The sequence below is a fragment of the Adiantum capillus-veneris genome, chromosome 21 (genome assembly GCF_014529385.1).
Source record: "Adiantum capillus-veneris isolate H3 chromosome 21, ASM1452938v2, whole genome shotgun sequence".
NCBI classification, from domain to species: domain Eukaryota; kingdom Viridiplantae; phylum Streptophyta; class Polypodiopsida; order Polypodiales; family Pteridaceae; genus Adiantum; species Adiantum capillus-veneris.
Genome location: NC_140951.1, coordinates 27,466,549 through 27,481,659, shown reverse-complemented (window position 1 = coordinate 27,481,659; position 15,111 = coordinate 27,466,549). Strand labels below are relative to the sequence as shown.

Genomic DNA, 15,111 nt, shown 5'->3' with positions numbered 1-15,111 from the left:
TTTGCTGTTTTTTTAAGTTTCAAATTTGTGTTTTGCTGTTTTTTAAGGTTTTCGGTGCTGATTTTCTTTGTTTTTTAAGGGTTTCATAAGCATTTCTTGTTGTTTTTTAGGGTTTCTTTTTTTTTTAACGACTCTCTCTCTCTCTCTCTCTCTCTCTCTCTCTCTCTCTCTCTCTCTCTCTCTCTCTCATGGGAAGCATCGAAGAAGTGCCAACAGCTTCCCCCACGTGTATGAAGATGCATCCTTCGCCAGCCGCCCACAAAGCTTTTTCCATGCGGACAAGGAAGAGGATGTAAGCAACAGAGAAGGGAGAAACGAAGTGGAAGAGTGGAGGAAGGAGAGGAGCACTGTTCTTCAAAGATGGACCGAAGAAAGAGATGGCATGCATAGGAGGATCGCTTCGCTCAAGGAGAGAGTGGTCATCCAAGATTCCATCGTCCGAAATCTACAAGGTGAGCTTCTTGAAGCCAAAAGAGGGCGACTTGAAGAAGGGGAATTTCAGCCTTCCATGACGGAGGAGTTGAACACAATTAAAGAACAAGTGCGGGTCATCAAGGAAGAGGAGGAAAAGAAGTCATCTTGGGTCGAGGTCATCACCAAGACACAAAAGAAAGTGGAGGCGGTTGAGAAATGGATCAAGGTCGCCAAGAAAGGGAAAGGTAAAGAGGCTTCTTCTACACTTGCCATCATTAACATGACCCTCGAAGAAGACCAAAGAAGGCGTCTTTGTGCCTTACATGTGAGGGTCACCAGCCTCAAGGATGTCAACAATGTTGAAAAAGAGGTCACAAGTGTAGCGCGGATAATGTGTCGTGCTCTCTACAGTGGGTGGTCCTCAGTGCAATGTGCGTGACGATCTCACTCAAACAGACTCAACAAAAAGGAAACAATAGACATCAACACAGCTCACAAAGACACAACAGCAGACCAGAACATATGACTCGACTGCCTCAAAGACTGATACAGACTCTGGCGTGGCAGCACACTCAGCTCCAGCCCACAAACTCACTCTAGATGACTCCGTACAAGATCCGAGGTGAAGCCGATGATGATAATGACCCAACGGCCCATAAATGTCAGCCACCTAAGCCAATCTCCAAAGTGAGTGGTGGTGGTGACCAAGCCACGATGTCCACTAGACCACCGTCCGTATCCTGCCACGTGCCACTGCCCAACCCAGCCCAAAGAGTCCGTCCAATGTGAACCAGACCAGACCAACTGTACTAACTGAGTGTCCTGTGAAAGTGACACTGTAGCCTGCTACAGGTTGCCTGCCACAAGACCGCTCACCGTCTTGATGAGAGGAAATATTGAAAAACTAGGAAATACTGAAAAACTGTGAAGTAAAACCAATAGGTACCGCATGTACATCTGTCTTGAAGTAGGTGCTTGGCCCACCCATGCAAGAAATGATTGCAAATGGCAAGAGAATTCAACACTTGGAGGAGGAGGTTTCTCTGCTCGAACACGGGATGGCGGATTCATATGCAGAGATGATAACAGTTCAGGAGAATTCTAAAAAGTTCCAAGTAGAGTGTGAAGAGCTGCAGCAAACTCGTGGCACTTCTCGAGCTGAAATGCATGAAGTGTAGTTTCTCTGAAGGAGGCATGTCAGAGAGGCCTTTAGAACAGAGGCCTTTAGAACAGGAGCCGATGCTCGCAGCTAGAATTTCCATAGAGGATGGATGGATTGTGTCTTCTTCTAGATGTAGCTGATATTGACCGGTTTTTGTCAGCAAATCAGCTTTAGCTGCTGATGGTGGAGAGGGGGGCTGTTTAGGGGAAGGGGAAGTTGAGGGGGAGGGTAGGGGCAAGGGGGAAGGGGTAGGGCGAGGGGGGCTGGGTAGGGACGAGGAATGTGAGGGGGAGGGTAGGGGCGAGAGGGGGTGGGTAGGGGCGAGGGAAGGTGAGGGGAGGGTAGGGGCGAGGGGGGCAGGGGAGGGTAGGGGCGAGGGATTGTAAGGGGGTGGGTAGGGGCAAGGGTGAGTGGGGGACTGGTTAGGGGAGAGAGGGGGTGGGTAAGGGGAGGGCGAGGGGATGAGGGGGAGGGACTAGGGGCGAGGGGTGACGGGAACTAGGGCGAGGGCGAGGGGGTGAGGGTGAGGGTAGGGCGAGGGCGAGTGGGTAGGTGTCACCAGCGTGTGACTACTATCTATCCTTTTTGTTGATTTCTTTCTTATTATCTATTTACTTTCACTTTTTGGAAACACCCCTCGGGAAATCTAACTGCCCTGCATTGCATAGCTAGTGTGGAACTGTCCAGAGGGAGTCCAGGCCTGAGGGCAAGAGAGCACTAAGGTTGGACAAAGACTATGGTTAGCCAAAGTCGGGTCATTGACTAGCCAAAGTGGAATCCTTTGCTACAGAGGCTACATTTCAGTTCTGGATGTGGCCGCAATGTACAAAGAGGGTCGGATGACCTAGAAAGATACAATGGCAGCATCTCCTAAAATTTAGGGAACTGCTATTTTGGGACCTGAAAATGTGTTGACGTCATTACCTCCAGAATGACAAGGGGAACATTTTCTTACTCTGCCGTGAAGTCAACTGGGCAACCGGTTGGGATATTTTTAGACGGCAACCCCGAAACGGGAAAATGCTTATAAATGTGCCAAGTGGCACCTTCTGGTGCACTTGCCTCATGCAACAAGAAGTGGCGCTGAATTTAGGAGAGGGAGAGCCTCATTTTCAGTTTTGTCACAGGTTAAGAGCTATGGAATGCTTGCTTTCCCTCTTATGCACAGTGCGGTGCCAGGAGTGATGCCCTGCACGCTACGCACTGCCCTCTCTCTCCCCTTTGGCAGTATGTTATGCCCCTCTAGTGGGCTCTTCATTTGACCAATGTACAGTTGTGTGGGTTCATGCGCGATTGCCGAGGCAAGAGCCTCTTGCACAGGTACTGGATTAGCTAGCGGCTAATCCCCCCGCAGGTACAGGTGAATTCGGAGAGGTTTCACGCCAGAAATCTCGTCCGATTCAAAGGGCAAGTAGCCCTACAGGTGCGGGACCTCGAGGACTTGCTAAGGATGCGACCGGCACGCGAAATGGAGCCCGAAACAGTGAATTACAGCCTGCTGTGTATTTTTGCAGGTTTAGGGTTTTGGCCCTAAACGGACCCTAATACCCCCAGGAGGTTTGGGGACGCAAGGGGACCGCTGTACAGGTGATCTGGCGCATTTTCAGGGCTGAAAACAGAGAATTCAGCGTGCTGCAGATTCTCGCCAGGTTTTGCAAAGTGCCCGTATGCGTCGGGAAAGTCGGCCAATGCGTGGGAATACTGACTGTGAAGGGTTCTAGTATAGTTATGCTGCCGAAATCGGGCTGGAACAGTAGAAATTCAGCCGAGTTTGTGCGGGGCAGCTTGTAGGGATCCACAGCATTTATTCCCTCTTTTAAAGAATAAAGAAATACCGAAAGGGGCGCCTAAGTTAGGGGCCAATCTGGTGTCGGTCTTCTCATACAGGTGCATTCTAGCATCTGTATCCCATTCCCCTCTCTTGTGTCACTATAGCGCAGGTAAAATAGACGACTAATAATGGGTGAAAGCTAAATCAAGGTTTGAAGTAAAGTCTACCGCCCTTTTTGGATTGAACAGGCCGGATTCATGGTTCCATCGACGGGACTAAATCACTTTTTCCCATAGAAGTGAGCCTTGGTCAGTTTTGGGCTTGAAGACACAGGGGATCATAGACCAGACACAGGGAATTGCAATTATGGCTGACAGACCAGATGATGTGACGGAAGAGGTTTCCTCTTCACAGGGTCAACAGACACATGAAGTGGGTGAGTCCTCAAGACCACCACAGACAGATGACGATATATTCAGGACCCAGTTGGCTACTGCAGTGGCTATGTTCACACAAGTAATGCAGAACCCGAGGTTTTTAGCCTTTCTGCAACCTCCTGTTCCGTCTCAGCAAGTTGGGTCACTAGATCATATTCAAAAGCCTGTTAAGGCTCGAGCACAGGTGATTCATACCACACAGTCAATGGAAACACCTGTACACTTGACGGAGAACATGCAGTCTCCACAACCTATGCCTAAGGTGCAAGAACAGGTGGCTGAGATGCCAGTCTTTCAAGCTGTACCAGTTCAGCCCGCCACCTTTCAGCAGCCTATAGCTGGTTCTAATGGGCAGGGAAGTAACCTACAGGCTATGCAACAGGTCTTCCCACCACCTTCAGTACACCCTGGCTATTTTGGAGGTGGATCGGTATTCCAGAGCATGGCTGGTCATGCACCTGGAAATCAGTTTTACACGCCAGGAACAGTGTTCGGGGGTGCTCAAACAATGATGCCTAACCCCATGTATGGTGTCACAGGCATGCTACCAGGGTTTCAAAGCACTCAGGGCCAATTTGGGATGCCACAGGCAAATTTTGGTATGGCTGGAATTACAAATCAGCAGCCAAATATGGCATTTCCTGGTCAAGTTAATAGCAGCCAAGGAACACAGATGAACCCTAATAGTGTTCCCATGTTTCAGTCACTTCCATATGACAATTTAACGCCGCTGGAGAGACCAACTCCGTACAAAGAAGGTGGCAAAGGTGTGACTTTCACGACCTTTACAAGGTTTGATGACAGGAAGAAGGCTCTCTCATTCCTCCAGCAGTTTGACAAGGCCTATGCAGGGGGAAACTTTATAGAGGCTTCAAAGGTCCGCAAGGCAGCCACTTTCTTGACAGGGAATGCGGGACAATGGTGGACAACTTTATTGCTTCAAGGGCAAGCTCCGTCCACATGGATTTATTTCAAGCAGATTTTTGCAGCAGCATGGTTATCTGATGACTTTGAAGCAGATGTCATGACAGAATGGCACCAGCTAAATGCTGCCACTTGTAGAAATCTGGATGATTACAATCGGAAGTTTTGGAAAGCTCTACTTCCAGTAACTTCCTATAGGTTTGTGCCATTGACAGAACAGATTGAAAAATACTGTTGTGGCCTACCTAAAGGATTGAGAAAGTACTGTACGAAGACAAAAGTCACTACTTTGACGCAGCTCATTGAGGTAGCAAACACTGGCAATGGTTTGCTCAAGGGAGAAGATTGTGAATTTAACACTGGCGTCAAGGCAGGGTCAGGCAAGAAAAATTCAGCCAAGAAGCACGTTCCCAATGAGGCTCCTAAAGGGACTCAGGAGTCAGCCAACGCAGGGAAAGATAAAACTACGGCTGAATCAGAAAAAGGACCAGCGAAGAAATGGAAAAGACGTTTTCCTCGCAAGTCAGAAGAGCAAAAGAAGGTCCCGAGGACAGAAAACAAATGCTTTATATGTGAGCAGCCTGGCCACATTGCTTACAACTGTCCTACAAAGAAAAGGCCAGCTGATTCTGAAGACAAGGAGGACAGGAAAGGAAAGAAGCCCATGGCTGGTCTAGTGCCAGATATGGTGGGCGACAAGCCAAATTCAGATGCAAGTGAGCTTTGCAGAGCATGGGGAAAGATCAGGGATCAAACAGTGCTTATCTTCTTTGATCCAGGTGCCAAAGCTAACTTCATTTCCCCAGAATTGGCTTCAAAGTTGGGAATCAGACCTGAAGAGATGGGGTATACAGCAGAGGCAGGTTTGGCATGTCCTGGCCATACAGAGGATGTGACACCCATCATTGGAAAGTTGCGTCTACATATCCAGTCCTATGTAGATGCTAAAGAATTTTACATCATGCCACTGGACGGATGTGATGTGTTGTTAGGTATTCCTTGGTTGTTTCGTGTACAGGGAATCATGGATGCCTACAACAAAAAGATCACTCTACAGAGCAGGGGAAAGACTCACATTCTGGATGTAAAGCTTAAAGGGGAGTGTCTATTCCTACTGTATCAGCTTCTGCTATTACTTCTGTAATGAAAAAGCATCTTTCTGCGTACTTGGTTTTTGCACGTGAAGTGTCAGATTGTGATGAATCAAATTTATCTGTGCTAGATAAAGAAAGGTCAATGTTTTTACAACAGTATAGTGACTGTTTCTCCGATTCATTACCATCTCAATTACCGCCAGAGAGACCCGAGGACCATGCGATAGATTTGGTGCCAGGCAGTAGCCCACCAAATAAGCCTCCGTACAGGGTTAGTGCGGCTCTGCAGAAAGAGATAATGGGCCAAGTATAGGAGTTGTTAGAAAAGGGGCTGATTCAGCCCAGTTCATCTCCATTCTGTTCTCCAGTGTTGTTGGTGCAAAAAAAAGGATGGCTCATGGCGTATGTGCATCGACTACCGTGCACTGAACAAGAATACCATCAAGAATAGATTCCCTATACCTAGAATTGATGATATTATGGACAAATTAGAAGGAGCAGCTATGTTTAGCAGGATAGATCTAAAGAGTGGGTACCATCAGATCCGCATTAGATCAGAGGATGTGCACAAAACTGCTTTTAGAGCGACGTTTGGCCTTTACGAATTTTTAGTGATGCCCTTTGGTCTCACAAATGCTCCTGCTACGTTCAATAGGATGATGGACAGAATTTTCCGTCCACACCAGCAGTTTGTTGGTACATTCTTTGATGACATGATAGTCTACTCAAAGAATGAAGAGGAGCATAGGCATCACTTGGCCATTGTGTTCAAAGAGCTACGCAGTCATAGGTTGCTCATCAATGCAAAGAAAAGTGAGTTTTTTCTGGAAGAGATTCACTTTCTGGGACACATTGTGTCAAAGGATGGTGTCAGAATGGATCTTGCAAAAGTTGAAGCGATCAAGTCATGGCCAAATTTGAAGACGGTGCATGATGTTTGAAGCTTTTTGGGACTATGCTCCTATTACAAAAGGTTTATCCGAAATTTCGCTGAGATTACTTCACCTTTACATGCTCTTCAAAAGAAGGCAGTCACCTTTAGATGGACACAGAAAGAGATTTCAGCTTTTAATCTCTTAAAGGAAAAGATGACTTCAGATCCAGTCATTGTGTTGCCAGATCTTAGGAAGTCATTTGTGGTCCAGTGTGACGCCTGCGGTAGTAGCATTGGTGCAATGCTAATGCAAGATGGCAGGGTAGTAGCCTATGAGAGCAGAATTTTGCAAGGGCCAGAGATGACCATGCAAGTCTATGAGAAAGAGTTATTGGCTGTGATTCATGCGCTCTTAAGTTGGAAACACTACCTGCTAGGTGCAGACTTTGTTGTCCAAACGGACCATCAGACCTTGCGATACTTTTTGACACAGACAAAGTTATCTGAGAAGCATATGCGATGGGCAAATATTTTGTCCATGTTTCATTTTCAGATTGTGCATGTGGAAGGCAAGAAGAACGTTGTGGCTGATGCCTTGTCAAGGAAGCCACAAATTTCAGCTGTGTCGATTCCTTATCATCATGAACTTGATGATATGAGAGAACACTATGCAAATGATGAAGATTTTGCAAGGGTCTTCGAGCAACTAATGGATGGACAACGTCATGAACACTATCTTCTCAAAGATGGGTTCATGATGATGCATGGCAGATTGTGTGTCACAAAGCCATTGCGACGCAAAGTTATGGAAGAGAGTCATGTCCCACCGTATGCAGGGCATCGTGGTATCGATGCTACAGTTAAAGCGGTTGAGACATTCTTCTATTGGCCTACATTGAGAAGGGATGTGGATGCCTTTGTGCGAGAATGCCTAATATGCCAAAAGGTCAAGTTTAACAGGCAAAAGGCACCAGGGTTATTGCAACCACTACCTATTCCAAATAAACCATGGGAAAGTATTGCTATGGATTTTATCTTTGATCTTCCGAGAACGCAGACAAGAAACGATGGTATTTGGACCATTATTTGCAGATTCAGCAAACAGGCTCATTTTATTCCTGTCAGGAAGAAGATAAAGCCAGATCAGATGGCACGCTTGTTTATGAGCAATATTTTCAAGTATCATGGCATGCCACAGTCGATTGTTAGCGACCGTGATCCACGCATGACAAGTTTGTTCTGGAGAGGCTTGTTTGAGAATATGGGCACCACGCTCAAATTCTCTTCGTCATTTCATCCTCAAACAGATGGGCAGTCAGAAGAGGCAAATTCTAGTGTCCTAGATCTGCTGAAGTGCTATGTGTCAGAGCATAAAGGAAAGTGGGAGAAGTATTTGCCATTGGTGGAGTATGCATACAATAATACAGTGCATTCATCAACTGGCAAGGCACCCTTTGAGATAGTTGAAGGTGGCAAGAAAGTTCCTCCCATACTGCATACAAAGGACAAGATATTTGAAGCAGATAAGTATGTTCAGGAAATGGATGAAATGTACAAGAAGGTCAAAGTGGCCTTAGAAAGGACTCAGGCAAAGCAAAAGAAAGCAGTTGATCGTCACCGTCGTGAAGTGGTATATTCACTTGGTGATTGGGTGCTTTTACGCTTTGAAAAGGCAAGGTTAAAGAAGATGAAGGGCAAGGAAAGACTGTTTCCAAAGCTCAGCATGCGTTACTATGGGCCTTTTCAAGTCTGCGACATAATCAGTGATGTTGCATATAGGCTGAAATTGCCTGACAATTGGAAGATTCACAATGCGTTTCATGTGAGTCTTCTCAGACCCTATGCAGGTGATGTGCCAGAAGATATGCCAGCTGAAGATCAGCCGGAAGTCGAGGAACTTGACGAGATCTTGGTCCCTGAACAGATTTTGGCACACAAAGAAAGGAAAGTGAAAGGCAAGGTTGCTAGGCGTTACTTGGTAAAGTTCAGAAACTATCCACCAATGGATGCTCAGTGGATGGAAGAAGGTGAACTTGCAGAGTCACCAACTGTGCTATCACTTTACCTGGAAGCCTTCGATTTGCAACCTACCTTGACCCCTTGAGTTTCAAAGCTACATGGATTGTCAGTGTGACAATGGCTTCTGAAACAAATGATGTACATGGTATTTAAAGTGAGCTCAAATGAAATACCTGTTACATGAATGTTAGAGCTGTACAGATTGTCAGTTTGGCAATTGCTCTTATGGAATGTCCAAAAGTTTGGTTAGTGCTATAGAAGTGAGTATTTCTTGTCAGTTTGTCAAGGATACAGTGATTGCTTCTATTGAAGAGTACATGTGTAACTGCATTCTTAAACTGTCGGTTTGGGTATGCTCGAAAGTGTTACGGGATCCAACGTGTACTATAAGACAGTGGCAAAATGTGCAGCTACCATTTTGTCATTGGAAAGTTAGTGACTCAAAGCAATGGCAGAGTGCGAAGCTACCACTATGTCATTGGGACAGGGTTCACACGCAGGCAATACATGAGTCGACGAGGTGTTGAATACACCAGGGTTGACAATGAGCATGTATGTGTCGTATATGTGTCGACAGGTGTTGAATACATCAGTGTTGACAGTAAGCATGTACGACATAGATGCAAACGAGGACGTTTGAGATTTCAAGAGGGGGGTATGTCACCAGCGTGTGACTACTATCTATCCTTTTTGTTGATTTCTTTCTTATTATCTATTTACTTTCACTTTTTGGAAACACCCCTCGGAAAATCTAACTGCCCTGCATTGCATAGCTAGTGTGGAACTGTCCAGAGGGAGTCCAAGCCTGAGGGCAAGAGACCACTAAGGTTGGACAAAGACTATGGTTAGCCAAAGTGGGGTCATTGACTAGCCAAAGTGGAATCCTTTGCTACAGAGGCTACATTTCAGTTCTGGATGTGGCCGCAGTGTACAAAGAGGGTCGGATGACCTAGAAAGATACAATGGCAGCATCTCTTAAAATTTAGGGAACTGCTATTTTGGGACCTGAAAATGTGTTGACGTCATTACCTCCAGAATGACAAGGGGAACATTTTCTTACTCTGCCGTGAAGTCAACTGGGCAACCGGTTGGGATATTTTTAGACGGCAACCCCGAAACGGGAAAATGCTTATAAATGTGCCAAGTGGCACCTTCTGGTGCACTTGCCTCATGCAACAAGAAGTGGCGCTGAATTTAGGAGAGGGAGAGCCTCATTTTCAGTTTTGACACAGGTTAAGAGCTATGGAGTGCTTGCTTTCCCTCTTATGCACAATGCGGTGCCAGGAGTGATACCCTGCACGCTACGCACTGCCCTCTCTCTCCCCTTTGGCAGTATGTTATGCCCCTCTAGTGGGCTCTTCATTTGACCAATGTACAGTTGTGTGGGTTCATGCGCGATTGCCGAGGCAAGAGCCTCTTGCACACGTACTGGATTAGCTAGCGGCTAATCCCCCCGCAGGTACAGGTGAATTCGGAGAGGTTTCACGCCAGAAATCTCGTCCGATTCAAAGGGCAAGTAGCCCTACAGGTGCGGGAGCTCGAGGACTTGCTAAGGATGCGACCGGCACGCGAAACGGAGCCCGAAACAGTGAATTACAGCCTGCTGTGTATTTTTGCAGGTTTAGGGTTTTGGCCCTAAACGGACCCTAATACCCCCAGGAGGTTCGGGGACGCAAGGGGACCGCTGTACAGGTGATCTGGCGCATTTTCAGGGCTGAAAACAGAGAATTCAGCGTGCTGCAGATTCTCGCCAGGTTTTGCAAAGTGCCCGTATGCGTCGGGAAAGTCGGCCAATGCGTGGGAATACTGACTGTGAAGGGTTCTAGTACAGTTATGCTGCCGAAATCGGGCTGGAACAGTGGAAATTCAGCCGAGTTTGTGCGGGGCAGCTTGTAGGGATCCACAGCATTTATTCCCTCTTTTAAAGAATAAAGAAATACCGAAAGGGGCGCCTAAGTTAGGGGCCAATCTGGTGTCGGTCTTCTCATACAGGTGCATTCTAGCATCTGTATCCCATTCCCCTCTCTTGTGTCACTATAGCGCAGGTAACATAGACGACTAATAATGGGTGAAAGCTAAATCAAGGTTTGAAGTAAAGTCTACCGCCCTTTTTGGATTGAACAGGCCGGATTCAGTAGGGGCGAGGGGGTGAGGGGGAGGGTAGGGCGAGGGGTGAGGGGGCGAGGGACTAGGGGCGAGGGGGAGGGTAGGGCGAGGGTTAGTGAGGGGGTGAGGGCGAGGGGGTGAGGGGGAGGGTAGGGCGAGGGCGAGGGGAAGTGGGGGAAGGGAGGGTGAGGGACTAGGGCGAGGGGGAGAGGGGGAGAGGGGGAGGGTAGGGCGAGGGTTAGGGGGCGAGGGGGAGGGTAGGGCGAGGGCGAGTGGGTAGGGGCGAGGGGGAGGGACTAGGGCGAGGGAGTGAGGGGGAGGGTAGGGCAAGGGCGAGGGGGCGAGGGGGAGGGTAAATAGGGGCAAACAAGGAGCACACAGCTATCAGGAGCAATACAGCTATCATGATCTTAGAATTTATCTTGCAGCACGGGCTCTGTGAAGGGAGTTTGCTATACACAGAGGAGAGCTTTGTTCTGGTCGGAGAAGCAGACGCCACAGGGGTTGATGTTTGAGGGGTGGTGAACTCCTGTAGGGGAGATTTCTTCTCGCTTACATACTTTTTCACAGGCTTTCCAAATTCAACGGCTTTCATCAAGAGGGCTTTCACCGAGAGCGCATCAAGAGTATCTTCTGTGACCTTCAACTCTTGAGCTGGCACATTAGGTTTAGTGAATGTGGAAACATTTGAGGATGGTGTATCTTCAGGCCAAGAGTGAATAGAGACTCCATAACAAGGCATAGATTTGGTAGCCTCCAACCACTCGAGCAGATCTTTATCTGACCCTTCAGGTGTAGTAGGCTGTTCTTGTTCAGGTTTGGTTTCCATTGACAAAGAAACTTGTTGCACCACGGGATCCATACCACCTTCTAAGAGAATGGGTTGCATCAAGGAGCCAGAAGTCTGTATCCACATTGCGTCGGTTCCCCAATCATGAAGTGCTTTAGTGTGTCGCAGCCATGGTCTTCCAATGAGCAAAGGAAATCCGCCGTCAACCTGGGGAAGACGAACCACTACAAAATCCAAGTTAAAAGTAAAGTCTTGTACCTGCAGAGGCACATTGTTCACTATGCCCACTGGGTAGACTGTACGCTGGTCAGCCAATGTAACTGTGAAGGGAGCAGGGCGAGTAGGCTGTAGACCTAGAGCTAACATAGTGAACTCGGGCATCAGGTTGATGCAAGATCCACCATCCACTATCACTCCTGAGAATTTCTGACCCAAAACGGACACTGTCAGGCGAGGGCTTCTATAATCAGTTAGTGGAGCAGTAGGATTGGATATCATATAGGACTCTGACGATCGCACTGGGAGGTGCCCGCCACTAGGACCTGCTCCAGGGTAAAGTGACTGAATAACTGCAAGGGTGTCACTTCTGAAACTCGCATCTAGCCGCAACATGTCATAGAGGGACACTTGTTGGAAAGTGTTCTTCAAGACTGTCTCGGCTGTACGCTTCTCTTTTTCTACCTGTTGTTGTTCCTCCGATACCTTGATCTTCTGTAGATCGGATACTGCTTCCAAGAAAGCTTCATCAATATCTGAGAGCAAGGATTTGGATTCTTTCATGGCACTAGGGAATGGCTTGTTAACAGCTGCAGGCAGGGTATCCACTGGTGTGTGAATGTGTGGGGTAGTTGAACTTGTTGGAATGCTAAGACCGAGAGCGGCTCTCTGGGCCCGGGTGAGGACGCCTGATGGCTTCTCTGCCAACTGCGGCGGCTTATTTTGAGGGGTAACCTCGTGGGTAGAAGGGGGCGGTTGAGAAACGGTGCTCACTACTATCAAATTGAGCTTGGGAAAGGTAAACTCATTCTGGCTTTGACTTGAGTTCGAAGCCGTGGATGCACGAAGTTTAGGGCAATCCTTACTGTAGTGATCCTTCGTTTCAAGGCAATGACAGCAAGGAGGGGACCCTTCTGGCAGGGGGCATTTGCTTTAGTAATGCCCATATTCCCCGCATCTGTAGCACAAAATGGGCCGATTCAAAGGGCGAGTCGAAGGGCGAGGTGGTCCTTGCTCCTGGTGCATTGAGTTTGAGGTGGAGGCATAGAAGCTTTGAGGTGATGAGGGAGCAAGGGTATGATAAAAGCTCTGAGTCGGAAAAGTACTTGGCATACCTTGCATAGGAGGGGCTATCAGCAAAGGTGGCATATGGTGTGGATGGCCACAAGAGAAACCATGTTAGATGCAGGTGCTGGCCCTTGTTGAAGAGTAGGACCAAGACTTTGCTGTATTTGTCGCAATCCCTTGAGGTAGTAACAGTCCTTGTCCTCGTGTCCACATTTTTCACAGAAGTGGCAGTAAACACGAAGGGGGCATTCCTGTAGAGGGTGCCCTAGAGAGCAGCATGAGCTACACCAAACCGTAGCCTTAGTCTCTTGCTGACACTTGAGCTCTTCTAGCTCGCGCTTAGTCTGTTCCAATGCCTCGTGATGTGGAGGCTTCTCTTGTCTAAGAGAGAAGGACCTCTCCTCTTGAAGAGCTCGCTGTAACTTTAGGGCTTCCAGTTCCCTGCATAAAGAAGATAAAGGATCAGAAGGACTTTCCAAAAACACAGAGGGGGTCTCTATGTGAGGGGGGTTGAAGAACAGCTTCCTAGCCCCCTCTATCCTCGTAGCAGCTGCGATGAACTCCTCCAGAGTGGCGTCGGGTCGGAGACTCTCTCGAAGTTTTTGCTGAGAAGTTTTGGGAAGCACCTTCTCCACCCACTTCTTAACCATGAATTCACCGGGTTGCTGAGGAAGCTTGGCAACCAGAGACTTTGTCTTAGTCATAAGCTCTGCAAAAGTCTCCTCTGGCTGGAGCACCATGTTGGCTAACTCATCCAACACCTTCTCCTGGTAGTCACTGGGCCTGAAAGCTTCACAGAATTGTTGCCTTAAGGCTGCCAAGGTTGCAAAATGGTTCTCTGCAAACTGGCTGTACCATTTGTCTACTAAGCCATCCAAGGTGGATGGAAAGAGTACCAAATAAGCATCTTCGCTGTTAAGACCACGACCCCGACAGAGAGATACAAACCTCCTTGCATGGTCGTCAGCATCTTCTGAAGAGAATCCTTTGAATGTAGGGAATTTAATGTTTACCTTAGCCAAAAGGCTAGCCAACGGCTCCATGGCGCCTTGCTGATCCTGTTGCCCAGTAGCCTGCTGTAGCAGAATAGGAGAGAGCTTTACTGGAGAAGGTGATCTGGAAGATATGGAACCAGATGAAGGAATGGGTGATGTATGTGGAGGTATAGGTGATGAGGTTGATGGACTTCTACTAGGTACCAAAGGTCGTCTTCTATTATAGTACTTCAGAGGGCTCAGTAGTGCGCTTTGACGCTCGACTGACCGCCTTGTATGTGTCATGCAGTGACCACCAATCCAACCAACCTTTGGGCAAATAGACCTTGAACTGGCTGAAGACTGGTCTAGACTCTACTAGACCAGGCGTGACTAGACCAGGCTGGACCAGGGACGAGGAGGACTAGACCAGGGTCGAGGAGGTCTAGACCAGGGACGAGGACAGGTTGGACCAGGGCAAGAGAGCAGTTGGACCAGGGCGAGAGAACAGTTGGACCAGGCGAAGTGCAAGGCAAGGTCGGCGAAGTTAGGCAAGGTAGGCGAAGCTAGATAGACCCAAGTAGCTTCAAGATTTGCACCTCACAGGGTGAGATTTCAGTTGAGATCCCACCGTGATCGCCAAAATGAGAGCACCTGTAGCGCGGATAATGTGTCGTGCTCTCTACAGTGGGTGGTCCTCAGTGCAATGTGCGTGACAATCTCACTCAAACAGATTGAACAAAAAGGAAACAATAGACATCAACACAGCTCACAAAGACACAACAGCAGACCAGAACATATGACTCGACTGCCTCAAAGACTGATACAGACTCTGGTGTGGCAGCACACTCAGCTCCAGCCCAGGACTCACACGTACAATGGGGGTGTCGAGGCTCAGATGTGCAAGGATGGTGAAGACGTGCTCTGTCTATAGACTCACTCTAGATGACTCCGTACAAGATCCGAGGTGAAGCCGATGATGATAATGACCCAACGGCCCATAAATGTCAGCCACCTAAGCCAACCTCCAAAGTGAGTGGTGGTGGTCACCTGGCCACGATGTCCACTAGACCACCGTCCGTATCCTGCCACGTGCCACTGCCCAACCCAGCCCAGAGAGTCCGTCCAGTGTGAACCAAACCAGACCAACTGTACTAACTAAGTGTCCTTTGAAAGTGACACTGTAGCCTGCTACAACAAGCATCATGTCCATGATGGGAATGGAGAAGCCTTTACACACAAAGGCATGGAGGGTGGGTAAG

The 15,111-nt window shown here is 48.1% G+C and overlaps 1 protein-coding gene across 18 annotated transcripts in view; it reads right to left on the bottom strand.

The window, feature by feature from the left end:
* LOC147430687 (uncharacterized) overlaps nt 1-15,111 on the bottom strand; it is a 198,764-nt gene that overhangs the window by 167,234 nt on the left and 16,419 nt on the right. The window lies entirely within an intron of this gene.